We start from the raw sequence: 26,451 nt of genomic DNA, 5'->3' as shown, positions 1-26,451 counted from the left end.
GAAGAATTATAAGAATTCTGTGGTATGTTTTATACATCAGAGCAAGATCAATGGATTTTGAAATTGTCCAGTTCCAGAGAAAGCTTTTAAAGATACAATTTAGAAGCATATGGGAAATTTTTGAGTGGTTATGTTGTAAGGCAAAGCATTTGCTCCTCAAAAGCCCCACTGGAAGTTTGTGTCTTTTCTTTTCTTTCTTTCTTTCTTTTTTCTTTTTTGTCTTTATCAGGAGGAATCACAGATAGGCTTCAAAATAATCATTGCCAGCATTTTTTTTTTTTTTTTTTTGTCTCATTGGTTGGAACTTAATGAAAAGAAAGTAACCATGAGAAAGAATGTAGTTTAGTAATTTCTTCTATTATCGTTATTACATTAAATGGATATTTATAGAGGATTCACTGTGTGCCTAGGTACTGGGGATAAGCAGTGCCCAAGAAGGTTCTTGCTCCTTTGAAGCTTTATGGTATCAAATGGAGGAAAAAGGTAATAAACAGATAAATGAAAAGCTAGTTTTTTTTTAAGACTTTTTTATTTGTTTTAAAGAGAGAGAGCGCTCATGTGTGCATGTGGGTACACTCGAGTTGGGGGGCAAGGGAGAAGGAGGGAGAGAATCCTTAAGCAGACTCCCTGCTGAGTTCAGAGCCTGACACTGACACGGGGCCAGTCCCACGATCCGGAGATCATGACCTGAGCTGAAATCAAGAGACAGATACTTAACCAACTGAGCCACCCACGTGCCCCATGAAAATCTAGTTTCAAGCAGTAGTAAGTGCAGTCAGGAATGAGGGTGGTATTCCCAGATGGGCGGGGTGGTCTGGGAGGGCTCCGTTGAGGATGTTTGAGCTGAGACTTAAGTGGAGAAAAAAAAAAAAAAAAAGAGGCAATCTCTGCAAGGTCTCTGAGCAGAGAGGGCAGCTTATGCAAAGGTCCTGAGGCAGGCAGAACCTGCCTTTGTGAAGAACAGGAGACAACATGAGAGTGACCAGGTCAGCAAGGCCTTGTAGGCCATGGGGGCGGGGGGAAGGAGGAATTTCTGTTCATTCTAAAGTAGTGGGAACTGCTAAAGGGTGTGACACAAGGAAGGTCAGGCTCTAGGGTGCAGGTTTGGCAGCTCACACGGCCTGCCCTGTGGAGGATGGATTGCCAGAAAAGAGGGGAAATGGGGAGACAAAAAGCTGTCATGGTGACCAGCCAGTTGGACTTAAAGGAAAGAAAGGAAATGGGGGGAACCTGATGTTTGCACAATTTTGAATTTCTCTTAACCTAACCCCATAGTGATCTTAAGATGCATGATTATCGTACGTAACACCAAGAAAGAAAACACACTGCCAGTTAAGCTTCGACATACCGCTCATTGTGCTATGAATCCTGATTTCAGTATTAAAATGGGAAAATAGATGAGTCTTAGAATCGGTGAAATACGGTATATTCTGGAGTTCAAGCTGGAAGGGCTTGCCGATTTGTATTTTATTTCTATTTGTGTATCAGTGATCCAAGTTGGATCCTGTTATTTGGAAGGACCCGGGGGTCATATGTAGTGAAATCCCCTCCCTCAGGATTGGAAGCTGGTGTAGACAATTGCATCCGGTGTCAGTCTTTCTGATACTTCCAATATGTGTAGAGAAGGAATTCACAGATTCTTTTGTCCCCACATGCACTACAGACTGCTGGTGTCAGAGATCAAGGAAACTGGGACGGCCCAGATTTGTCAGATTCAAGGGGAGTCACGGACACTGTGTACACATTCAGAATGGGTGGCAGAGCCCTGGGGAATTACTAGCTTTATTTCTGTGACACCAGGAGCAGGGCGAAGTGAGGCCAGGGTGAGGGCTCGGTCAGGGCCATGAGGATTCCAGGCCAAACACTTAGTTGTAGGACAGCCCATTACCTAGAGACTGAGAGAAAGTTTTCTAGGTGAGTCTGTCTGGGGGCAAAGATTGGCTCTGTGTGAACGTGAGGGCGTTACCGGAGGCTTCTGGAACCTCAGTTTCCTGATCTGTAAAACGGGGATAACCTACTTCGTGTCATACCTGCTTCATAGGGTTGCTGGGAGGGTTCAGTAAGGTGGTGCTTGCAAAATGCAGAGCACTCCACCGAGGCTAGTTGCACTTACGTCTGTGTCTCGGATTTCAAGGGCCGTTCCATCTGTCTTGTATGTCCTCATCATACAGGTCACAGGCTGAAAGTCACTTTTTCAGAGACTCACCCTGACCCCGGGAGCTAAGCTAGCCCCTTCTCCAGCCACCCTCTTTCCTGTCGTCCTGCTTTATTTTCTTCACAGGCGCCGTGTCTATCTAGAACTGTGTAATTTGTTTACATGGTGAAAGTACCTTCTCCAGGTTGAAAGGGATGCTGTCATGGCGGCTGCCGAATCCACAGTGCCTAGAACCGTGCCAGGCCCCTTGCAGGGCCTCCTAAGTACTTACCTGCTGGGGTCCGAGGGTGACCTGCTGGTTATGAGGTCTTTGCCTCCCTGCAAGCTTGAAGGCACAGCAGAAAGGCCAGAAGGCAAGCAGAACTCTGCTCTCACCTTTGCATTTGAGATGACTGGCTTTCCAGTGAGGTGGCTATCCCTGAGGTCCAGCGGGCAGGTTTCAAGCAGTCCTTGGTCGAGTGTTATGGGGACAGAGAGTCAGAGGAGAGCGAGAGTTAATATTCAGAAACAAGGATTTCTTGGGGTAGGGCATGCTCGTTGGTTCGCCCTGGTCTTTCCGAGAGCATCCTCAAGCCAAACGTCACCCAAGGCCTCCCTGGTATGTGAGATGCCAGCTCTCAGGCACCTAGTCCTTCTATCAAAACCACAAGAGGAAACAAGGTAGAGAAATGTACCCATTATAAAAAGCAACCAATGCTTGTCAGATTGCCCTGGCCATTCCGGAAGCCGGCCCTGAAATTGGGGCCGTAGCCAGCCGCCTGATAGACCTGCGCGGTCAGCAGTCTGGACTGCGGGCTCTCACCCCTGCGTCTGAGCCAGATCTTGTTACTTACGATGCCACATCTCATTATAATGACTCTGGTCAGGGCATTTGGATGCTCTTTGTATTTCACAAAAGAAAATCATACCCATTTTAGAAATAAGAATATTTATATATTCTTTTCCAGGCTTTTAAAGCTTTCACGGTGCTCGCTTGTTGACTGCGGTCTTTGGGTGAAGTTTAGCGAATAAAATCTAAGGACCTCTTCTCTCTTCCTTTTTAAAATTCTTTCTTTCTCTTTCTTTCTTTCTTTCTTTCTTTCTTTCTTTCTTTCTTTCTTTCTTCTTCTTCTTTTTTTTTTTGGTAAGGACTTATTTTCAAATCCTTGTGCAGACACACTCCACAATCATAGGTGTATGCTTGTATTTATTCACCTACACGTGCAACCTATTTGTCATCTTTCTTTCTCTGGCTACCATAGGGCTATCACTTCCACAGTTGGTCAGAAACAGACAGAAACAGAACTCAGAAGTGTTCAGAAATACCAGTGAATCCTGACAGCACTTCTGTGTCTTGACTCCGTTGTTAGAACAAGGTGAAATGGAAGGCTCATTGTACTCCTGACTATGAATTGGGGATTTAAAAAAATCCTTTTAATCTATCCCTGGCCTGTGCTCATTCAAATGATCGTTAATTGGAATGTTGTGATTTTTAAGAATCAGATGTTGTTCTTCCCAAGACATTTTGTTCTTGTTTAGTGACCATGAGAGAAGATGAGGAATCTTTGTGTTGGTTCTGAATGTGACTGGTCATGGATGTTCTTCGTAGCTTCTGCAGGCTTTGTTCTAACCTGCAGTACAAATCGGGTGTGTAACCACATATAAACCTTTTTATAATGTTTTGGTCAAAGTGGCCACCATCTTTGAGGGGATAGACTGGCTGTCTAGCAACTCAGTTATTTCATTTAATGAAGATTTTCTTTTTTCTAGTTCCTATTAGGGAATTTATATTTATAGTTCTTGTAGGGGGAGGGGATTCCAATCATATAAATCTACATTTTGTGGAAAGTTGAAATAAGGTTCTATCTGTGTTGTTTGGAAATTGTTTTTAAGTGAATTTTCCACAGAAGTGATGGGAGTCCCACGCATATCATGTAGTTACGCACGCGCGAGTGTGTGTGTGTGTGTGTGTGTGTGTAGAGGTCCAGTTTTCAATACGAACTTTCGCAGTGGCCACATTTCCCAGTTAGAAGTGGCTCTGCGTTCTCCCCAGTGTCACACATTCCAACTCATATGGCCTATTTTGCTTATCTGATTTCTCCTCCAGGTATTTTTTTTCCTCTCAGAATTCACCAGCACAGGCCCGAACTGCTTTAGTTGTTAATCCCCATTGCTATTTCCACATGTCTTTTCTAGAGTAATTTCAGTGTGAGGCATTCAGCTGTTGAAAAGCTCTGTCTGCCCTTCGGACCTTTCCCAAAAGGTGTTTAGATACTGTGAGTTAATGATAAAGAGACTGTATCGCCAAGACCTTTTAATTCCGGATACTAAGACATAATCAAACATTTTGTATCTGAAATACTTAAATATCCTCATTTTAATTTGGATTTTTTTATTTGACCAGGTAGTATTTATTAGTCACAAGATATATCTCATGTTAGGGTTCTCCAGAGAAACAGAACCAATAGATTTCTGTCTCTGTCTCTATCTCCATGTCTTTTTAAAGGAGATTTGTTATAAGGAAGAAGTGGCTCATGAGGTTATGGAGGCTGGGAAGTCCCAGATCTGTCATCTGCAGGCTGGAGACCTAGGGTAGCCCATGGTGTAAGTTACAGAGTGAGGGGAGGGGAAGACGGGTGTCTCAGCTCATGGAATCAGGCAGAGATCAGATCGTCCCTTCTACCTTTTTGTTGTATTCAGCCTTCGACAAACTAGATGAGGCCCACCCGCATTGTGGGGGAGGGCGATCTGCTTTACTCAGTCTATCCATTCAAGTGTCAGTCCCATCTAGAAACATCCCTGCAGACACACACTTGTTTAACCAAGTATCTGGGCACCTTGTGTCCCATTCAAGTTGATGCGTAGACTTCTCTAGTCCTAATGCCATGTCACTGCTATAGTAGGAGAATGGAAGTGATCTCTGAACTTGTCCATCTGAAGTGTCTTGTTGCCCTTGTTGAAACTGTCAGTGTGCCTTGTGAATGGGGTCACGTGCATCTCGGTGTGGAGGGTGGAGGGTGCAGTATCAATGAAGCAAAGATTCATCTCTTTATTTTCGGAGAAAGATAAAGATTTGTCACTTTTTCTTTTTTTCTGTCACTTTTCAGACCCTCATCCCCTCTTGGAGCAGAAAGTTATATAAAAGGAATATGACGTCAGCAGGTGTTTTTTTCCTTTGCATTTTGATAAGTGAAACAAAATTCCTATAAGAAGCTTCCTTCTACCAATAAGAGGATAAATTCCTCAAACCGAAAATAGCAAACAGACTGGCAAGCAAGACAACTTTTGCCTGTGCTCATAGATTTTTAATCGATTTGTTGATGCTTTGTGGTCTAATGAAGTGACATTGTAGGAGTCACGAAAAGCATTTGCAAAGGGGTGAATTCTAACCCCTGCAGCTGAGCTAACACTGACATCGGGAATGCGTACCATGAAGGGAAGAGGCCTTCAGATTGATGGGTCTTGCCAGCTGATGTGCAGCATCTTGATATTGAAGTCAGGACCCTGGTCCCCTTTGACATCCTTTCTGTATTTCCCTCTCTCTCAGTCCCGGCCCATCTTCTCCTTTCTGACTGATAATCCCACCCTGAACCTTCTTCCCTTTCTTGCCTCCACTGTATTGTCTCCAAAATTAGCTGAGGTATTGGTCTGTCACACTGCTTGCCTGCTCCAAGCCTGGACCACATGCTCAAAACAAAGTCTTATTAACACCATTCCAGTTCTTCCCAGTGTGGCTTCTCTGTCCTTCTGGCCCCTTCCCTTGGGCGTCTCCCTGCGTTGCACCTGCTGTTCGTTCTGTCCGGAATGCCCGTTCACCTCCGCTCTGCTTCATGCAATCCTGGTCACCCTAAAACGCATCTGTCATGCCTCCTCCCTAATTGTTTTCCTGGACCGTATATGGGCTGAATAAAAAAGAGCAGGAGAGGGGGCGCCCCATTGGCTCAGTCAGTTGAGCATCTGACTCTTGATTTCGGCTCGGGTCTTGATCTCGGGGTTGTGGGATCAAGCCCCGTGCTCAGCATGGAGGCTGCTTGTCCCTCTCCCTCTGCTCCTCCCTGCGTGTGCTCTCCGTCTCTCCCTCTCTCTCTTTCTCTCAAATAAATAAATAGATGAAATCTTCTTAAAAAAAAAAAGAGCAGAAGACACAATCATGTCTTTTATGATGTTTAAATAACTTGAATGCGAGGGCGTATAAGTATATCTCTGCCTTAGGCCTACTGTATGACTTGACAGAGGAGGGCATAAATCATATTCAAACCAGCAGCTTCTTGTGAATATCTGCCTCAGTCTTAAAGCCACTCTGCTACATGAGAAATTTGCATCTCAAGATTGAGGTGAATGATCTCTCAGATGCTGAAGGAGTTTACAGCTGGGATCAAGGCACCACTATTGGTAATATCCTAAGAGATCATGGAGAAGCTGAGAGGTGCCAGAATCAAGTCAGATGCCCAGGTTTTTCAGAAAGTGACAAGATCCTAGACCTGCCCTGTCCAGTATGGGGGCCTCTGGCCACACGTGGCTGCTGAGCCCTGCCTGTGTGGCGAGCATGAATTGAGCTATCCTGTCGGTGTAAAGTACCAGCCTTTGCAGATTTAGCTTGAAAACAGAATGTAATGTAACTCATTAATATTTGGGGGATATTTTGAATTGATTGGTTTGGATAAAATATATTGTCAAAAATGATGTCATCTTTTTCTTTTTAATTTTTAATATACCTACAAGAGGATTGGAAATCACGTATGGTTCACCTTTGTGGCTTGCGTTATGTTTCCATGGGAGGATGCTGTTCTAGACTCTACAATTCAATTATTTTACTCCTTATCCTTGGCAGCATTCTAAAACATAGTGTTAAGCAGATGGTTGTGTACTTGTAGAAAAGGAAGTAGTAATAACTAAAAGCAAGAATAGTTTCACTAAGAACAAATCATGCCAAGCTAACCTCGTTTTTTTTTTTTTCATCAGGTTACTAGCCTAGAAGATCAGAATGCCTCTGTAGATTTCTGTTTGGATTTCTGTAAAACATTTGGAACATCTCCTCTGATAAGCTCAAGAACAATTGAGAGTACACAGAGTTGTGGTCGATTGTGTGGCTGTGTCTGTAGCTGGTTGAACTCGGTTCTTAGAATATCTTGTATTGATTGTTGTGTCAGGAACAGGCTAGGGATGCTCTCAGGATTCCCATAGAGCTTGTTCCATTTTAGTCACATGAGGGAACATAAATTAAGGTCATTTGTGAAGAGGTCAAGTTTGACCAGGTTTCAGGGGTCCATAAGAAGGTATACCACAGCAACCGTGTTCTGCCGAGTGGTCTAGAGTTCATTCGTTGCGTACATTTATTTAGTTTGTATATGCTCAGGCACTACGTTGGGTGCTGAGAACGAAGAGTAAAAATATATTGTCCCTAACTCCAAAATTTCATCTAGTGGGAAAAACCTCCAATGAAACCACAGACTATGTGGTAGCACATTGGTGCGTGGGCTGACCAGCAATGCAGAGAATATCAGCCCAGCTCTGCTGCCACAAAGAATGGCTTAGTATTAATTGGTCTGAAACTAAAATCATTATCTTTAATGGTTCATATCTAACAACTTAATACATAGCAAATTAATTTATGAGAGGGTTTTTTCCTGATTGGTTTTATTTATATTTTTCCAGCTTTATTGACATATAATTGACAAATAACAATCATTTATGTTTAAGATATACAGTGGGATGTCTCGGTTTATATATGCATTGTGAAATAGTGACCCCAGTTAAACTAATTAACACATCCACTGTCTCACGAAGTTACCGTGTGTGCGTGTGTATGGTGAGAACATTGAAGATCTATGCTTTTAGCAAGTTTTTTTTAAAGATTTTATTTGTTTATTTGAGAGAGAAAGAATGAGACAGAGAGAGAACATGAGAGGGGAGAGGGTCAGAGGGAGAAGCAGACTCCCCGCTGAGCAGGGAGCCATGCGCGACTCCATCCCAGACTCCAGGATCATGACCCGAGCCAAAGGCAATCGCTTACCCATCTGAGCCACTCAGGCGCCCCCATACTCTTAGCAAATTTTAATAGGGTATTATTAACTATAGTTATCATGTTGTACATGAGGTCTCCAGACCTTATTCATCTTATAACTGAAAGTTTGCTCTCGTCTTTTTTTTAAAGTTCTCTCTCTTTTAAGTTTGTTATCTTTGACCAACATCTCCCCTTTTCTCCTATCCCATACTTCCTGGCAATCACCATTCTACTCTCTGCTTCTGTGAGTTTGACTTATTTGGATTCTACATGTAAGTAGGTGAGATTTTTTTTTTCTGTGGCTATGGTAGAAAGCTTGGTAATATCTACTTTGAAACATTTCCAGAACAAAATCACCTTGACAGTATACTTTTGGGGACTTACTTGACCCATGTACTGGAGTGGGTCCTTCAAACTGTTATTTCTCAAAGAACATTCTGGCTTTGCCCACTAAGTACCTACACGGCTGCATCCATACAGAAGTGGATAATTCTGCATTCTGGTCAGGCTTTTGAAACTTCTGTTGAGAATTATGAATTTCCTGAGCTCTTAACAATCTAAGAGGCTTATTTATTGTAGATAATTCTTTTAAGATTCTACATAGCCCATCCACTGCTTTGATTTTGTCAACTTTGATCTTCCAAATAGGTGGCTCTAGGTGGTAACATTTAGGTGGGAAGGGGTTATCTTAGACCCTTCTAGAATCGTCTTCCTGACTGAGTAGCCCTCTCAGCTGCTCTCCGCTTTGAAGGAGATTCCAGAGGCAGCCACACAACATCTCCTTCTGTATTTCGGTGGAGATGTCAGTAAGTACCTCTTGCATTGTTACCACCCAGTGTGCTTTACACACTTAAAAATGTGTCAGAAACATGCAAGGCAAATAATTTGATTATAAATAATAAACTTGAAGCAAAATCAAAGCTCAACTGTAGCAACTTAGTAGGAAATTATGATTAGTTTCTTCTCTACCTTGAACTGTTTCTGTGTTTAATTTTCTCTAGGTCTGCTTTCCTCTGATTTTATTTTATTATTTTTTTCTTCAAGGTATCTCACATCTTTTTGTGAAAGAAGCAGGGTTTAAAGTAAAACTAGAGGCTTTCTTAATGTAATTTTTGGTCTGTAGGTTGGTTGTATAAACTCTTTATATCTGGAAGGTATGAGTTTTATATTTGACCTTGTTGAAACTTTCATACTAAATATTTAAATCAGTGGCGGTCAGCTTTTTAATTATTTACTTTTTGTAGATGAGAAAAATATTTAGAGGTCACTTTTTTTTTCCATCCCAAATCACAAGTTCTGTTGAGTCCTCTGGCAGAAAATTCTTATAGCTTAATGACCTCTTGTGTAGAAAATCTCAAAGGGAGATCTGGTGATGTTTCGGGGCCACAAACAGTGCATTCTCTGGGAGGACTTGGTGGTGGCCGTGTGAGGCAGGCATACCTTTAGGTTCCGTGCCTGAGGGGGGGCTGCTGGAAGTCACCTGAGGTTACCCCATTTCTTTCTCAGAACACTACAGTGTTGATATTACCGTGGTCCCACCTTACTGACAGGGACATGGGTGCCAGGAGGTGACATGGAATCTTCAGGTCTCTGGGGAGGGGAAGAGCTGGTGTAGCCCATGGACTCAGTGAGCCAGAGGGGCATGCAACCTCAGCTGTGGGCAGAAAGAGGCAGTCCCACTGCCCTCCCAACCCCGGTCATCCCTGGTGGTGCGTCTCGTTTACCTGAAGTGGTGGGGTGGAGTGAACATTCCCACATTTGTCTTCTCTGGCTGGTGCCTCCCTCCCTGAAGCTGCTCCCAGAGAGTTCCTGCATTTCACTGTCCCCTGGGATGTCCCTTCTGCCAACCCTACTTTCCCCCCAGCCCTGAGAGGGATCATTGATGACCCTCTGATGGGTTTTCCTAGAGCATCTCCCCATCCTAAGAAGATGTTTTGGAATTATAGTGTGCTTTCTCTGGAACTGAGAGACTATCTGGGCTTTACTTAACAAAGATTTCTCTCAGTACTGCAAATGAAGGCAAATACCTGATGTTCCAGAATCTTTACCTGCATATATCAAAGACGGAATATAACAGCAAGAAATGCCAAGGCCAGTTCAAGAGTATGAGGGGCGAGGGTTTGGGATATGCCCAGTGGCTCTCCTCAGTCACACACTAGGGGCTCATGTGGAGGTGGACTACTATCCTGTCCAAGACAGCTGCCCCAGCATGGCATATGTCTGGGCTCAGTAAATACTATTTGACAATATTGGAAAGGTCTTTGTAGGGTGGAGGGATTAGTGAATTGTATGCTTTGCAGATTACCCAACCAAGACCCATGAGGGAAAGTGATATGAAGGCAGGTTTCAACTTAATGAAGGTCAGAGGTGACCCAGACCAGATTGGGCTGCCATATAAAATGGACCCTCTATTGTTGGGACAGGGAAGGGGTTGTCCAGAGGGGGCTGGACAGTTGGCTTTCAGTCCCCTATGCTGAGACCAAGATTGTTTTTATCCTGACACATACCAGCTTCACCACAACTCACATGGTTGTCGCCATTTCTAGAGGGATCTTTTTGACTTCTCATTTTGGGTTCATTTCATCATGCCTTAGAAGCTGAGTCGGCTCCACGGTAGACTTAACAGAATCTATTCAGGGTACTCTCTCCGGGGCACAGTGTTGGAAAATAAGGTCATGTCTCCCTTTAACGCCAAAATAAACTGATAAATGCTTGTAAGCAGAGTAGGAGAGGAGCGAGGTGGCTGGCCTTCAGTTTTGGGGCATTTGTTACTGTGCTGGAAATGAGAATGGGACACGTGCCTCCCGGGAAGGGGGATTTTCTGTGCATCCAGATCCTGGCCTCCACATGTGCAGAGAGTTATGCTTTTGCCTTCCATTCTCTCTGGCTTGGCAAATGCCCAAGCAAAATGGGAACTCTAGGGGCTGACTTGGCGAAACAGATGCAGGTCTTCCTCGAAAGGCCCTTCAAGATTGCCTACTCCAGTGGCCCACACCGTCAACCGGATAAGAACATCTGGGATTCTGCAGTGCCCCAGGGGCCTTTCCCTGAGTAGGAATTTGGGGGCACTGGAGGTTACCTGTGACAGTGCTGCACAGGTGGTTTTGGGAGCCCCCGAGCTGGGTCAGTGGTTCACACTCCAGCATAGCAAAGTCACCTGGAGGGTTAAACGCAAATTGCCAATCTGTTCCCAGAGTTTCTGATTATGAGTCCAGGAAGGACCTGAGAATTTGCATTTCTAACAGGTTACCTTTGATGTGGAACTGCTGATCTGGGTGAAGTCCTCATTTTAGGGATGCCTGGTGCTACAATGAGAGCCCCCAGGCACAGTAAACTTGGCAGGAGCCTGGGCAGGAGGGAAGGAGAGGGAGGGTATTTGAAGGTGGATGCCTTGTAGGAAAATGCTGGGGAGGGCAGGAAGGGTTACAGACATTCTCCCAGGGAAGATCTGCCTTGTGTCATAGGCTTTAACTTCTCATCAAGAATCTGAAACAAGGGCGCCTGGGTGGCTCAGATGGTTAAGCGTCTGCCTTCGGCTCAGGTCATGATCCCAGGGTCCTGGGATCGAGTCCCGCATCGGGCTCCCTGCTCGGTGGGGAGCCTGCTTCTCCCTCTGCCTCTCTCTCTCTCTGTCTCTTATGAATAAATAAAAATGAAATCTTAAAAAAAAAGAATCTGAAACAAAGTCCATAATTTTTAATAGAACACTTCTGCTTAATAAGCCACGTGTATGTATGTTTTTCCCTAACCATTTTGCATTTGTCTTTATTCTGTGTGGACATTCATGTTTAAAGTATCAGTTGAGTTATGATTTGCTTTTTGGGGTACCATTTATTAAACATTTGTAGACATTTGGAAGCAAGACTATGATGAAACTTTTATTTTAAAATAAAATTTTAATGGAAATCTGTTTTTGGAGCATGTTCAGTTTTCATAAAATATTTTAAATGTAGTCATTCTAAAATGTTTTTGTTCACATCACAACTTTGGGCTATGAAAATGTACTTACTTCCTTAGGTTTAAAAAATGTTTTTATGAAATGATATCCTTTTTTTCTTGAGAGTTTTTGGGTTTTTAGCTAATGAGTTTGATGCTCTTTGAGACAGCTGGGCTCTTTTTTTTGTTTTGGAGTACATAAAATTTATACTTTTGGAACACTTTTTTTTATTTCGACAAAAATTAATGTAGATATTATTAAAGAGAGTAAATTTGGAGGAATAAAGATAGCAAAGGTGATTTCTAAATTTAGTCTTAGGTCCTTAAGTAAAAATGCCTTCGGTGAACTGAAACATGCTTTTAAAAAGTTACAAGGGTTTAAAGTAACATCTAATGAAATGTGTATTCTATAATTAAAATAAGCCCTATTTGGAAACAAACAACTCAAAGACTATTGAACTATTTCTTACTATATCGTTCAACTCATTCTATTTTTATGGTTTAATTATATAGTTGACCCATTTAATCTGAATACCTCACAAAGCAGAATCTAGGGTATCTTTTAAGCAATTTTAGAATCTGAGAAATCTGATGTTTCTTTGGTGAGGGTGGCCAGAGGAAACTAGAGCATGTGTTCTCTATGGCTCTTTCATGATTTTTTTTTTTTTTTATCTATGATATAGACACTTTTAGATAAATTATACTGAGCAAAAAGGAAGCTAGGAGTTGAAGTAAAATCTGTATTATCTCTTGTTACATAAGAAGCAACCCCAAAACTTAGTGGCTCAAAAAATGTGAAGTGTCCCATCCTGACGTCCCTGTGGGAATTCAGGGTGTCTCTGGAGGCTGCAGTCAGGGTGTTGCTGGGGCTGTGGTCATCTGGAGGCTGGACGGGGCCTGGAGCAGCTGCTTCCGAGGGGGCTCAGCTAGGTGGCTGGTGAGTTGAGGCTGGCTCTTGGTTGGGGGTGGAGCTCAGTTCCTTCCCACCTGGGGCCTTTCCGACTGTTGTTTGAACTGTTTCGGTTATAGGTCCAATGTTTGGCCAGGGAAGCACCAGAGAATGATTTTTTACAATGCTCAAGACTGGCTCCCTACGGGCGCCTGGGTGGCTCAGTTGGTTAAGCGACTGCCTTCGGCTCAGGTCATGATCCTGGAGTCCCAGGATCGAGTCCCACATCAGGCTCCCTGCTCAGCAGGGAGTCTGCTTCTCCCTCTGACCCTCCTCCCTCTCATGCTCTCTGTCTCTCATTCTCTCTCTCGCAAAAAAAAAAAAAAAAAAAAAAAGACTGGCTCCCTACCCAACTCCACATATTCCCCAAATTTTTCCTGAGGTGCAGCTTTGCACCGAAGTTCTCCAGGCAAACACCTGCAGTGTTCTTTGCCTCAAGGAGCCCAGAAGAGATGGTGGGGTGATCAGAATGTGCTAGCCTAAAAGGGAGGGGGGGGGGGAATAATAGGCCAGGGAAGTTTTCCTGAGGAAGGTGAGATCCGAGCTGAGTCACATCTATCTACCTAAGGAAAGGTAGGTGTTAGCCAGGTAAAGGGATGGGCTGGGGCTGGGATGGAGGGCTGGGGGAGAAATTAAAGAGGGAGATTCCAGCCCGATGGGACAGACCCAGTCAAGAGACTGAGGCATTACAAACAATGAATCATGGAACACTACATCAAAAACTAATGATGTAATGTATGGTGATTAACATAACATAATAAAATAAAATTAAAAAAATAAAAAATACATAAAGGAGGAAAATAAATTAACGTAGATTTAGTTACTATTCCTGGGCTTATGACCACAGAGTTATAATTAAACATTCTTGTAAACAAGTCTTTTAAAATTACTTTAAAAATAATTGATTAAAATAAAATAAAGAATTTTGCATTAAAAAAAAAAAGACTGAGGCATGATACAGCTCGGCTGGTCTGGGATGCTCCGAGCAATTTCGTTTTGCAGCGTTAAGGTGACATATTTGAGTGCGGGAGATTCCAGGAATAGAGAAACCTAGTGTGGCAGGTTGTGGCATTTGGACTTCAGCCTGTAAGTCTGTGCTCTGAACCATGCAGCTCGAACACATGTTCAACTTGCCCGCCAGGCATATTTTCTCTTTCATTCTTTGAACAAAGAATTTGAGCACCTATTAGGTTTGAGGCATTATACTGCTTCCCTTACTCCTGAAAGGTGGAGATGTCTCCATTTTGTAGATGAGAGCCTACTTGAGGGGGATTCATTCATTGACTTGCTAAGGTCATGTGGCTAGTGATGCGGGGCTGAGCGTCTATTTGCACCTGTGTGAAAACCTGAAGGTCTTTTGTAAGAATGACCAGAGACACATAGTTAAAATAAAGATTTCAGGGCCTCACCTTAGACTTGTTTATTTCTAGGAGAGGAGCCCCAGGTGATGCCTGCTATTAGTGCAGTCCAGAACCTAGCTTTTTGCTTTAGGCTTGAACTTTGTACAGTGTGGGTTGGGAAATTGGAGGAGAGGGGATGCACTCTCTTTTTTGTATAGGTTTGAGGGGCATGAAGACCAAGAGATGCTATCTCTCTAAGTGAAATTCTAGCAGACATTACAGCAGTATTTTCTGCTTGGAAATTTCCAAAGTCTCTAAAAAATAAATTGTGAAGGAAGATACCCATCTGCTTCAGTATCTTGGGAAGCAACACACCATTTGATTTTTGATAATTGATTTTATTGATATTTGGTATTTGGTTTGATTTACTATTTCCCTGGAATTAGTAGCTAAAAGGTGCTAGTGTGGTATTTAATACTTATACTGGAACCAAAAGCTGAGAAATATGTGAATATAAGAGCCTACACCAGTATTTATGTCCTGCAGTTTCCTAGGACTTAAAGAAAACCAAAAAGAGTGGAATTCCTAAAAATCATTCAAAAGGCACTTTGGTGTTCAGGATTCCTCTGTATTTTACAGTGTACTGTTCTAAGGAGTTCACATGTTTTGGATCATTTTATTCTCAAACCCAAAAAAGCTTAGGCTTCTGTTTCTATTTCACAGGGCTATAGAATAGGAAGTTTATTTAGAAAAGAACATATAGGGGCGCCTGGGTGGCTCAGTCGGTTAAGTGTCTGCTTTTGGCTCAGGTCATGATCTCAGGGTCCTGAGATCGAGCCCCGCGTCGCCTTCCTTGCTTAGCGGGGAGTCTGCTTCTTCCTCTCCCTCTGCCCCCCCCGACCTCCTGCTCATGCTCTCTCTCTCTCAAATAAATAAAATCCTTAAAAAAAAAAACAAGACAGAAAGAAAGGGACATATACACTAGTTAATTATTATGTTTTTAAATGCTCAAATAAATGAATTAAAATGTTATATATCCTTATCAATTTTTTTTGTCTACTTGTTCTCCCAGTTACTGAGCACAGGTTGCTAAAAATCTTCAACTGTGATTGTGGATTTGTCTGTTTCTCTCTTTAGTTTTGTAAATTTTTGCTTCATTTAGTTTGAGGTTCTATAATTAGGTGCATACAAAATTAGAACTCTTAATGTCTTTGTGCTGAATTGACCCTTTGATCATTATATAATACCCCTTCTTATCTCTAGTGATACTCCTTGTCTTGAAGTCTACTTTATCTGATAGTAATATAGCCACACCCATTTTTTATGATTGGTATCTACATACACACACATACACACTATGGTATATATATACATGTATTATATATATGTATCTGTATAATATATACATACATTACATATATAGTATATACATATACATGCATACATATATACATATGTACATGCATATATATTTACATACATATATATGTATAAATTCTGTTATTTTTAACCTATCTGGCCTTTATACTTGAAGTGTGTCTCTTATAAATGGCATATAGTTAGTTGTGGCTTTCTAACCAGTCTTGAATATTATCCCTCTTAACTGAGGGTTTTATCCATTTACATTTAATGTAATTATTGATACGGCCCATTTTAAGTCTGCTCTCTCATTATTTGTATTCTATTTATTTGATGTGTTTGTCCTTTCTGTTTGCCTAATTTTGGATTATTCAAATATTCTTTAGTATTTCATTTAATCTCCTTGGCTTTTTAGCCAAGGGTTTTTTTTTTATGTTTTTATTCTTTATTTTTTAAATTTTATTTAATTTTATTATGTTATGTTAGTCATCATACAGTACATCATTAGTTTTTGATGTAGTGATCCACGAGTCATTGTTCTCATATAAAACCCAGTGCTCCATGCAGTACGTGCCCTCCTTAATACCCATCACCAGGCTAACCCATACCCTCACCCCAAGGTTTGGTTTTAAATTTTACTGGTTGTTTTAGGGATTCATCTATGTTGAATTCATATTACAACTTTGGATTTAATCTAAGTATCTTACAACTATACATTTCCATTTACCATCCTCTCACTTGTTGTGCTGGTATTATATATCTTACTTCTACATAAGTTATAAACTCCATAATACAGTAGTATGTTTTGCTTTACAGCCAATTGCCTTTTTTTTTAAGTTAAAAAAAAAAAACTTTAAAATATTTGTCCACATTTTACCATGTCTTTGCTCTTTATTCCTTCCTGTAAATCTGAGTTTTTCTGTTTGGTGTTATTTCCCTTCAACCTGAAGAACTTTCTCTGTCATTTACTGTAATGTGCATCTGCTAGTGACAGATATTCTCAGCTTTCATTTAGCTGAAAATGTCTTTAATTTGCCTTCATTTTTGAGGGGTAATTTTGACAAGCATAGGATTCTAGGTTGACCGTTTTCTCCTTTTAGCACTTTAGGAAGGTTGTTCCATTCTGGCTTCTATTGCTCCTAATGAGATATTGACCATTATTACTATCTTTGTTCCCCTGTATGTAATGTCCTTTTTTCTTCTTGCTTTTTATTTTTTTTCTTTTTATGGTTTGTTTTCAGAAATTAGATCATGATAAGTATAGGTTGGTTTTGCTTGTATTTTTCTGCTTGGGATTCATTGAGCATCTTGGGTTAATGGTTTGATGTTTTTCAAATTTGGTACATTTCATTCACATTTCTTGAAATATTTTAAACCCCATTGTTCTCTCTCCTCTAATTATTCATATTTTGGATTGTTTGATATTATTTCTCAAGTCAGTGCTATTTAGTTCATTTTTTTCCTGTCCTTTTTCTCTGTTTAATTTGGAAAATGTAAGATTACTGACTTGTCTTTTGTGAGGCCCATCCAATAAACTTTTTTTTTCAGATTTTCACTTTTCTAATTAAGTTTTTCATTTTAATTTCAGTATTATTAACATACCATGTTATATTAGTTTCAGGTGTACAGTATGGTGATTCAGCATTTCTGTACCTTCTTCAGTGTTCATCATGATAAGTGTGCTCTTTAATCCCTATCACCTATTTCACCCATCCCCTCTCCCTTCTGGTAACCATCAATTTGTTCTCAAGAGTCTGTTCTTTTGGTTTGTCTCTCTCTCTCTCTCTTTTTCCTTTGTTCATTTGTTTTGTTTCTTAAATTCCACATATGAGTGAAATCACATGGTATTTGTCTTTCTCTGACTGGCATATTTCACTTAGCACTCTCTAGCTCCATCTATGTTGTTGCAAATGGCAAGATTTCATTCTTTTTTTTTTTTTTTAAGATTTTATTTATTTATTTGACAGAGAGAGACACAGTGGGAGAGGGAACACAAGCAGGGGGAGGGTGAGAGGGAGAAGCAGGTTTCCTGCAGAGCAGGGAGCCCGATGTGGGGCTCTATACCAGGACCCTGGGATCATGACCTGAGCTGAGACGCTTAACAACTGAGCCACCCAGGTGCCCCTCATTCATTTTTTTAATAGCTGAATAATATTCCAGTGTGTGTGTGTGTGTGTACCACACCTTCTTTATCCATTCATCTATCAATGGACATTTAGGCGGTTTCCATATCTTGGCTGTTGTAGATAATGCTGCTATAAACATAGGGATGCATGTATCCCTTTGAATTAGTGTTTTTGTATTTTTTTGCATAAATACCCAGTAGTGTGATTGCTGGATGGTAAGATATTTCTATTTTTAATTTTTGAAGAACCTCCATACTGTTTTCCAAAGTGGCTGCACCAGTTTGCCCTCATACCATTAGTGCACAAGGGTTCCGTTTTCTCCACATCCTTGCCAATACTTGTTTCTTGTGTTTTTGATTTTAGCCATTCTGACAGGTGTGAGGTGATACCTCATTGTAGTTGTGATTTGCGTTTTTCTGATGATAAGTGATGTTGAGCATCTTTTCATGTGTCTGTTGGATGTCTTTTTTGGAGAAATGTATGTTCGTGTCTTCTGCCCATTTTTAATCAGATTATTTGGGGTTTTTTGGTGTTGAGTTGTATAAGTTCTTCATATATTTTTAAATGTACTTTTTATATTTTTTATTTATAAAGATAGAGATACCTATCTATCTATCTTTATATATTGGATACTGGGCGCCTGGGTGGCCCAGTCGGTTAAGTGTCTGCCTCTGGCTCAGGTCATGATCCCAGGGTCCTGGGATCAAGTCCTGAGTAGGGCTCCCTGCTCAGTGGGGAGCCTGCTTCTCCCTCTGCCTCTGCCTCCCTCTGTGTCTGTCTCTCATGAATAAATAAATAAAATCTTTAAAATAAATAAATACATATTTTGGATACTAACCCTTTATCAGATACGTCATTTGCAAATATCTTCTCCCATTCAGCAGGTTGCCTTTTAGTTTTGTTGATTGTTTTCTTCACTGTGCAAAAGCTTTTTATTTAGATGTAGTCCTTATAGCCCATCTTTGCTTTTATTTACCTTCCCTCAGGTGATATACCACCCAATAAACTTTTTGCTCAAATACTGTATTTTTAGTTCAGGATTTTTATTTAGTTCTATTTTAGAATTTCTATTTTGTATTAATATATCTCAAATCTTCTCCCATTATATGCTTATTTTTTGTATATTCTTTAACATTTATTGTAGTTGTTACTAATTTCATTAATGGAGTCATCCATTTTTTTTCTTACTCACTATGTTAATTCTTAATTATGGATCACATTTTCCTGTTTCTTTATGTATTTTGTAATTTTAAAAATTATATCCCAGGTGGTGTAAATAAAATAGTAAAGACTGAAGTATAATATTTTGTTTCAAATATCAGAGAATGGAAGCTCGCTCTTCTTCATGGAGATTAGGGTGAGGAGCAGAATATTCAGATCCCTTAGAATTTAGCTGAAGCCTGGCTTGCACTTTTAATCAGATTGAGTTCACCTGATCTTCCTTTTTTTTTTTAATCTCTGTCGGTATTTCAGGTGGGAGAGGGTTGGACTACCATTTTATTTTATTTTTTTAAAGATTTTATTTATTTATTTGACAGAGGGAGACAGCTAGAGAGGGAACACAAGCAGGGGGAGTGGGAGAGGGAGAAGCAGGCTTCCTGCTGAGCAGGGAGCCCAGTGCGGGACTCGATCCCACGACCCCGGGATCATGACCTGAGCCGAAGGCAGGCGCTTAACGACTGAGCCACCCAGACACCCCTGGACTACCATTTTAAGTATTTTGATTCCCCTTTACATTTAGAGTTTGAAGTACCATGAGAATATATGGGCTATGTGATTTCTCTGGGCTTTCTAACCTCTTCACGGTTACTCTTTTGTCTGGTTTTTGGGGAGGAGGGTATGGGGTAGATTTGAAGACTTACTAATAATTTGCTGTTGCATTTGTTGTTCTTTTAGATTCCTGTCTGTCCTGCCTGTTCACACTGTCCTGTAAGGCTGGTCTCTCTCTCCGTGTTCCTGCCAGGTCAGATCTCTCTGTGGGATCTTCCTCCCACTCCGCAGGCTAGCCAGGCACAGCCTTTAGACATGCAGCCTACGCTGGCTTTCAGCTTGCCTATGAAGGGCTTGTTTCTTGTTGAAATGAGGTCATCAAGGCTTCTGTGTTTATTATTCTTTGCTAGACTGACCCACAGAAAGATATGTTTTTATTTTGTCCAGCTGAAATTTCTTTTGACCATGAGATCAAAGGCCTCTCTACATGCTTTGTATCCTAATTGGAAATCGAAGTCTCATATGCATTTTTTAAAGCAAATGCCCAAAAGTTTGAAATCCATCCGTGAGTTCTCTGGATTCTGGTTGGGTTTAACCAATGGAAAACACTGGCAGATGATCATCAGTGCAAGTCGAAAGTGCTGAGTGACATTCTAGTTTTTCCTTTTTCCAAGACTAAAATCAGATACCTATATAATTCTAATGAGCCACCCCTAGTTATGGATACCTGACAATAAAATAAGATATCTGAAAGAGAATAAAAATGAAATCAAACCTTGTTCTCTGGCACTTGCCCTGAGACAGACTTCTTTTCAGTTATGAAACTGCCCAATCAAATGCAAATCAGAAAACAGGAGAAGTTAAAGATACATAAAGTGGATCCATAGCTGTCTTAGTCTTTTATTTTTATTTATTTATTTTTAAAGATTTTATTTATTTATTTGACAGAGAGAGAGACACAGTGAGAGAAGGAACACAAGCAGGGGGAGTGGGAGAGGGAGAAGCAGGCTCCCCGCAGAGCAGGGAGCCTGATGCGGGACTCGATCCCAGGACCCTGGGATCATGACCTGAGCCGAAGGCAGTCGCTTAACCAACTGAGCCACCCAGGAGCCCTGTCTTAGTCTTTTTAGACTGCTGTAACAAACTACCATAGACTGGGTAGCTTAAATAATAAATGTTTATTTTTTACAGTTCTAGAGACTGGGAAGTCCAAGATCAAGGTTCAGGCAGATTCCATGTATCATGAAGGCCCGTTTCCTGGTTCATGGACAACTTTTTAGTCTTGTGTCCTTACAGGGCAGAAGGGATGAAGAAGAAAGTTTCTTGTGTCTCTTTTATAAGGGCACTCATCCCATTTATGAGGGCTCCATTCTCATGACCTACCCACCTCCCAGAGGTACTACTTCCTAATACCATCGCAAGAGGTGTATTGCAATATTACTACCACTAATGGTTGAAACATAATGGATCATGTACTATATTTCTGGTTTCAACCCAGTGGTATTGAATGTGTTGATATTTAATTTAGAACAATTCTGAGTAGAACTGAGATTTAAATTGGGAAGTGTTTTACTCAGCCATCAGAAAGGATGAATGCTTACCATTTACATTGATGTGGATGGAACTGGAGGATATTATGCTGAACAAAATAAGTCAGTCAGAGAAAGGCAATTATCATATGGTTTCACTCATATGTGGAATATAAGAAACAGCGCAGAGGATCATAGGGGAAGGAAGGAAAAACTGAATGGGAAGTCATCAGAGTGGATGAACCTGGAGGACTTATGCTGAGCAAAATGAGCCAGCCATGAAAGGACAAATGCTGTATAATCCCACTTACATGAGGTACTTAAAGAAGTCGAATTCCCGGAGACAATTAGCAGTTGCTCAATTCCGGGAGACAATTAGCAGTTGCTCAATATTGGGTGGGGAGTGGGGGGAGGGGCGGGAGACAGAGTACAGAGTTTATTTATTTATATTTAGTGGGTACAGAATTCCAGTTTTTCAAGGTGAAAAGAGTTCTGGAGATGGATGGTGGTGATGATTGGACAAGAATTGGAATATCCTTGATGCACCGAAAAATAAGTAAGATGGTAAATTTTCTATCATGTGTATTATACCACTGATTAAGAAATGTAATAATATAAAATCTGATGTCTCAATAAAAGCATGTATTTAAACATTAAAAAAAGAAGTGTCCAGTCGATTGCATTACATTTTATTAAGATGATGCTTAATTTTATAGGATAGCAGAAAATGCCAGTGTTGATGTGGGCATTGTTCTATCCTTATTATCGCTTATTAATGAGACGAATAGTTTTTTTAAGAGAAAGCTAAAAGTAGAGATTCTTTGGTCTGAAATCATTGCCATCTGCTCTGGGAAGTACTTGAAAGGGACTCCAATGATACTTTTCACCTAGACAAAGAGCCCCAGACCTCAACGTTATTAAACAGAGATCCGTCTCTTGAGGACCAAATAAAAAACCAACAGTGTAGGAAAGCACTGCGCCTGCATGTTTGATGAGCATAACGAGTGTGTGTGTGTCTTACAAACAGTGTAATTGATAGAGTCCCTGCGGTCCAATGTTGAATGTATCATGGAGACTTAATTTTTTAAGGCAAAAAAAAAAGTGGCGGCGGGGAGATGAGCATCTCATCAACACTCTCTTTTTTGGTATTTGGACATGCCTGGTAGGATGGGAGATTGCCAGTTTACAGTCATAGCAGAAAACAGAATTTTGTGAACATAATTTCTTGGCATGATAGGGTTATTTAAGTACTATTACATAATTTTTATTTTTTGAGGAACATAGTGATTGATTTGATTACTCACTGATTTAATTTACTCATCCAAAAAGTGTAACTTACAAAAGTAGAATTATCCTATGAGCCAGCAATTCTGCTTCTGGGTATACACTCAAAAGGACTGAAAGCAGGGTCTTGAAGAGATTTTTGTACACCCATGTTCACAGCAGTATCATTTACAATAACTAAAACGTACAAGCAACTCACGTGTTCATCAGTGGATGAATGAGTAAGCAGAATGTGGTACGTCCATAGAATGCAATAGTATTCAGCCTTCAAAACAAAGGAAATTCTGACACATGCTACAACATGTTTGAAACTTGAAGACATTATATACTAAGTGAAGTAAGCCAATCACAAAAGGACAGATACTATATGATTCCACTTATATGAAATATTTAGAGTAGTCAAAATAATGGAGAAAGAAAGTAGTTGCCAGGGGTACGGAGGAGTGGGAATGGATTTATTGTTCAATGGGTGCAGAGTTTTAGTTCTACAAGATAAAAAGAGTTCTGGAAATGGATGGTGGTGATGGTTGCACAGCATTAGGAATGTATTTAATACGACTGAACTGTACACTTTAAAACAGTTTAAGATGGTAACTTTTGTGTTGGATATTTTACCACAACAAAAAATTTAAAAAAATAATAATTTAAAGATCATCTCCAGATAAGATAAATGCTTTATGCCTTAGGTTAGGAAGTTCCTTACTGCTACGTTTTTTCATGAAAGAAGTATTTTCCATAATGTCGGTTAGTAAGGGATTTTGCACATAAAAATTTGAGTAACTACAAAATACACATTTTCTACAACACTTTCTGCTGGACAAAGAAGTTCAGTGACTTTGGAAGTATATTTTAGATTTAGGAAATCTCAAGTTCAAAAAGAATTTTTTTAAGTTTTATTTATTTAAGTAATCCCTACACCCAATGTGGGGCTTGAACTCATGACCCCAAGATCAAGAATCACATGCTCTTCCTGCCTGAGCCAGCCAGGCACTCCACAAGTTTGAAAAAAAAAAATTTAAAGATTATTTATTTGAGAGAGAGAGAGTGAGCAAGGTGAGGGGCAGAGGGAGAGGAAGAGAGAGAGAATCCATAAGTAGATTCCCTGCTGAGAGTAGAACCCCCACACATGGGGCTCGGTCCCAGGACCCCGAGATCATGACCTGAGCCAAAATCAAGAGTCGGAGGCTCAACCGGCTGAGCCACCCATTTGCCCCACAAGTTTGAAAATTTTTACGGAAAGAAGCTCCTCTGTTTTTCTTTCCAGAGTAGCCTGTTAGTCCTGCAGAATATATCAGAATTACTCCTGCTTACATTCATGTTCTTGCATCTAAATAACATCCCACCCAATTGCTTGCTGACGTGTTGGCTGAGAGCTACTTACCATAAACTGTTTGCTTTGTGATTTTATTAATCTTTTCTAAATGAGATATTATTTCAGGTACTGACTCACAATCATTAAAACTCTGGAAAAGGACAGTATTAGTAATTGGATCGTAAGCCAGTCAATAAGGTGCTAGGTTTATAAACATGTATTTGTATAATAAGCTCTGTGTTGAGTGTTAAAAGTGAACATTTGAAATGACACTCTTTCTACAAAATGTGTTGGTTGGAACCAGGTGCACTTATCCTTAAGATAAATTTGTGACACGGACGCTGTAGTAAGCTGTTTATGGGTTTTTCCATTATGAGATTTTTCAGAAATTTCTATCTTGGATATAACATTTCTTTGACCAAATGCGGTTTGCTAAGTCTTATTGTTTATAGAGAATCAATGAACAAAAGTGATGGGCTACATTTGAGTGAATTTAATGAAACTTTTGAGTGTGCTTTTTTTTTTTTTTTGTCAAGCTTAGAGAAATATAAGGATCTGTTTAAATTCAGTCCAAATAAATTAATTATTAGAATACATAAAAAGACTCTTTTGAAAGAGTCTTCACAGTATGTGAAGAGTATTACGTGAGGTGATTATGTTTTTGATTTGAACCTCAAAAGAGATTCTCTAGTTGTATAATCCTGTCTTTTTGGAAAGAAAAGGTAATTTTCTAGGTTTAGAAATCAGTGATTCATAGTCAAGTGATTCCTCTGTACCTGGCATTTTTACACATTTTGTTGAACACCTTTTTCCGGAGTAGGTAGTATTTCCATTCCGTCATGGAAAAGCAGGCAGGACAAGGTTGCTGAGACATCAGACAACATTCAGTGAGCATTTGCAACCTCCAGATTCCTTCCCTACCTCCTTTACAACACATTGGCACGTAATCCTCACAGTGACCCTTTGAGGTAAGGGCTATAATTATCTTCATTTTATAACCAGGGAATCTGGGCTTTGAGAGGTTAAGTTAGTTACTCAAGGTCACATACTCAGTGAAGCTGAGGAAGCAAGATTTGAACCCAGCTGACTTCACAACAGCCAAGAGTGTCCATGAGGTAATTATTTTGGTTCTAATGCTCTATCTCAACTGAGGCTGCCTGGATTCTTTAGAGAGTTGCCCACCTCTGTCTTCTGTAGCCCCAAGATGACAGCCTTTGCCTGGGCTCATTCTGTACCCTCTGCATAGCCTAGTTGATAGACTGCTGACGGGTATAAGGTCAGACAGGACATACACAACTGGGGTATCTTAGAATCCCTGACTCGTCAAAAATATCTGTGAAGTATCACGACCTGGGCTAAGTCCTAGGGATTAAGAGAACCAGGCAGGGGTTTAAGGTTCATCAGGGAGATACAGCCATAACTAATCTTTGGATCTGGGGTTAATGTTTTCATGGAGACCAGGAAGGCGCCATGGGCATGGAGAGGAGGAAGTGGTAAAGCGTGGAATGCTTCTCAGAGGAGGGATTGTGTGAACTATGTGGAGGCCAAGTGGGCTGAAGCCTCCACACACACATCAGGAGGTGTGGGATATTTCAGCGAATGACAGGCACAGCGTGAAGGCAAGAAGAAGTGTGGCCCCCTGAGCGTGTTCTACAGTGATTTGGGATTCCTGGACACAGCATATAAGGGTGTGGCAGGAGAGGCAAATCTGATAGGGGGCCCTGTCTGCCAGCATGAGGAGTGTTTGGCTTTGATCCTGTCAGTGATACAGAGCCACTGAAAGAGGTAAAGTTTGTAGGCACAGGGGGTGGGTAGGAGGGCATGGTCCTAAATGGATTTGAGAAAGATCCACAGGGAAGGTTGAAAATCTGGGCGTTGGGAGACAGGTAGCCCATTATGATGAAGTATTGGAAATAGAATTAGGGCTAAATTCTCAGCTCAGTAAACTTACGCTGCCAGGTCTACCTCATGAGGCAGTCTCTTCAAATTTGAGATTGGTCAGGACTGGAATGCTCCTATAGTGAGCCATATCTTCCCCTCTAACTTCTGTCATTCAGAATGATGTTTCTTCTTTCATAGGATAATCCACCTTCTACCCCCGCTTCCCTGGCTGATTTAAATATTGCTGGGTCCTTCTCCTATTAGCCCGTGCCTCAGTCTGTCAAGATCTGACAGTATCTAACACTCTTATCAACCTGGATTGTGTAGGAGGTACAGGGTAATTCCAGGCTTGTGCATCATCTTAGGGATTTTAGCAGTGGGTGGATGGCAACAGGTAGAAGATTGAGGCACCTAAGCTGGGCTTTAGAATGGGACTTGTAATGAGTACATCCAGAGTGTAATGGAGTGTTATCCACACCCCTACGCAGTTGACCCATTTGAAGCAGAGTAGTACTTGCGTGTATGTGTATGGAATTTGATAATTCTGTTAGTTCAGCCTGTAATTTCACTAGTATTTATGCCATAGGTGAAGAGTTGTGTGATAACCTCAAGCTCGTAGGTCTTTTTCAGATTAATTAGTTTAGAACTCCTATCGCAGAGTGCATTACTTACATTTTTTGGTTGATAAACTTTGTAAGGGCAAAGAAAGGGCACTTTTTAAATCTTGGTGTGTTTTCTCACCTAGTTACCAACACATGGCAGCCCCTCATAGAGTATTTGTTGAATGAATGCAACTTTTTTCCTGTATATTTGACATTAATAAAATAAAATTGTTCCATCTTTATACATTTAGAGTCATGATTCTATTATATAACATTTTAGCCATT

At 40.7% G+C, this 26,451-nt stretch overlaps 1 protein-coding gene across 7 annotated transcripts in view; it reads left to right on the top strand.

Annotated features, from left to right (window-relative positions):
- The window catches only part of FAM110B (family with sequence similarity 110 member B), a 147,969-nt gene that overhangs the window by 4,685 nt on the left and 116,833 nt on the right, over nt 1-26,451 (top strand). Inside the window, exon 2 of one of the 7 annotated variants that reach the window (XM_045896527.1) lies at nt 19,745-19,811. The exons of 5 other annotated variants lie outside the window; for them this stretch is intronic. The gene's annotated coding sequence lies outside the window, so the exon portion shown is untranslated. Of the gene's footprint in view, nt 1-19,744; nt 19,812-24,628; nt 24,652-26,451 lie in introns of those variants that run through there. One more of the 7 variants, XM_054512608.1, reaches the window with a different exon arrangement.

This window comes from Mirounga angustirostris, unplaced genomic scaffold (genome assembly GCF_029215605.1).
Source record: "Mirounga angustirostris isolate CCGP_5_RB_7025 unplaced genomic scaffold, mMirAng1.0.hap1 SCAF_4, whole genome shotgun sequence".
Lineage (NCBI taxonomy): Eukaryota > Metazoa > Chordata > Mammalia > Carnivora > Phocidae > Mirounga > Mirounga angustirostris.
Note: the sequence above shows the minus strand (reverse complement) of the source record. Positions and strands in the feature narration are given on the sequence as shown.